Raw genomic sequence first — 2,479 nt, 5'->3', positions numbered from 1 at the left:
CACCCTGCACCGCCCCGCTCACCCTGCACCACCCCGCTCACCCTGCACCGCCCCGCTCACACCCCGCACTGCCCCACTCCGGAACAGCACGGGGCACTGGGAGGGACCGGGACCCCAGCCCCTCCCCGTTCCGCCCTGGGACGGGACACAGGGGTGCTCCCCAGTGCTCCCCGCACCGGCCCGGGACGGGGCACCGGGAACAGGCACGGCTCCTCTGTACTCCCTGCTCCACCCTGGGACGCAGCAGCGGGAAGGGGCACGGCTGCCGATGCTCCCTGCTCCATCCCAGCACAGGGCACTAGGGAGGACACAGTGCTCCCCGACGCTCCACAGCGCTCCCTGCTCCAGCCCGGATGGGAGGGCACCGGGAGGGACATGGTTCTCACCAGAGCTCCCCATTCCTGCCTGCGAGGGACACAACCTCCCAGGGCTCCCCTCTCCATCCTGGGACGGAGTGCTGGGAGGGATCCAGTGCTCCCCATTCCAGCCTGGGATGGGGCAACAGGAAAGACACAGCTCTCCAGTGCTCCTTGCTCTGGACTGGATGGGGTATGGGGAGACACCAGGACACCAGGGCCCCACTGCTCCATCCTGGGATGGGGCACTGGCAGGGCCTGGTTTTCCCCACTCCAGTGTGGGACGAGGCACCAGGAGGGGCATGGCTCCCCAGTGCTCCTTGTTCTGGCCTGACGCAGAGCTCCAGTACTCCCCAGTGCTTCCCAGTGCTCCCTGCTCCGGCCCAGGGTGGGACACAGGCCCCCAGTGCCCTGTTGCTTGTCCCACCTCTGGCCCTGGACGTTCTGGGGGTCCCTGGGTCGCTGTGCTGGGGGTCTCCGTGCTGAGCTGTGTCACAGGAGGAGCAGCAGGAGCCGGGCAGGGGCTGTGGCTCAGCCCTTCATGTGTCCCCAGCAGCCACAGCCAGGGCAGGAACCTCCCAAGAGTCCCAGTGAGTGTTAAACAGGAGCCAGGCACAGGGAGATGCTGCCTGCAGACACTCAGAAGAGTCTGCATTGCTTTTCCTTTGCTTGTCCAATCTTGAAAACAGGAATATTTTGACTCCCTTTGCAGACCTGCATTTTTTCTGCATTAATTAGGAGTAGTAAATAACCTCCAGGAGCAGCAAATGCCTCTTGGCACATCCCCTCTGCCCCTTGAAAAGTGCTTCAAGCAGCTCCAGAGGTCTCCGGGATGGGGCTACTGAGGTCTCAGACCCTCTGAAAAACACAAGGATTTGTAAGAACTCAGGAACATTTATGGCAGACTGGGAAGGGGACGGAGTGAGGGGCTCTGGGTGCATGGGGCAGGGGGGCTGCAGCGTGTGCTGCTCCACACAGCCCTTCCCAGCCGGGGTCTGCAGCCAGCCCTGAGCATCAGCCTCATGCAGAGGGGAAAAATGCTCCCCAGGCTCCCTCCCACGCAGCAGCAGCTGTGGAATTTCTTGAGGTTGCAGCAGAGGAAACCCTGAAGGTTATTTCTTTACAAAACAGATGGTTCACATATTCCTGATTTTCTTTCTGCTAAAAGGTCCGGGGTTTGGCTTAAGTGACTCTTCGCGGTGCGATGCTGCTCGCTGCAGCAAGCAGTTCTACAGCACCTCAGAGATATTCCCCTGGGATCTCACCCCCTGCACACCCTGTGGGACTCTCCAGCCCCGCTCTGGCTGCTTGTGCCACTGGGTTCGTGTACAACAAGGGGAATTTGGTCTCTTGGTCCTTGAGCGCAGACAGCTCATTCCCCCTGTGCCACTCGCTCTGGGAGCACTCACTTTATTTGCCAGCCAGGCAGCTGCAGTCAGCAGTTTGTCCAGCTGTTTTTCCTTCCCAGGGCTGCTTTTGATAATTCCAGCCTCTAAGGCCACATTCCCATCTGAAACAGCAGTGGGAATGCTAAATATTGCTTTTAGTGCAGCAGAACAGCACCGTTTGGGTTGTTTCCTTTCATTTCAGCTCTGTGCCCTGCAGCACGGATGCTGAGAAGCATGGCCTGGACGCATGGAAGCCATCCAGATGGTGCCAGTGCCTTTCCCTGTCCCACTGCTGGGATGGAGAAATCACCATGGGCCTTGGAGCCAGCGCACAGCACTCTGACTTCACCTCCCTTGGGGAAAAAGCCACACCCCGTGGCTGCAGTGAGGAAGATGGGCAGTGATCCACAGTAGAGAGCTCATCCCACAGCCACTGCTTCTGCCCTGGCTCCCCTGCACCCCCTTTCTTCAGCAATTAATATTCCTATGACAATTGCATCCATTAATTACGCTGGAGGGAGATCCAAGGCAAGTATTGCAGGTGGTGTCTTCTAATGGAAACAGCGGGTACAAAGTGACCTTAAAGTCCCTGATCCCAAACTGGGAGGCTCACCCTGAGCAGGGGGTATGTCAGGAGGGCAGCAATAGGGCTGGAGACTGGTACAGTACTGCGGGACTTGGCTCCAGCACTGGGGGGGCTTGGGTTTTATCAAAGACAAAAATCATCTGCTGGCT

Source organism: Lepidothrix coronata, unplaced genomic scaffold, assembly GCF_001604755.1.
Source record: "Lepidothrix coronata isolate B3197 unplaced genomic scaffold, Lepidothrix_coronata-1.0 Scaffold293, whole genome shotgun sequence".
In the NCBI taxonomy this organism is placed as follows: Eukaryota; Metazoa; Chordata; class Aves; order Passeriformes; family Pipridae; genus Lepidothrix; species Lepidothrix coronata.
Note: the sequence above shows the minus strand (reverse complement) of the source record.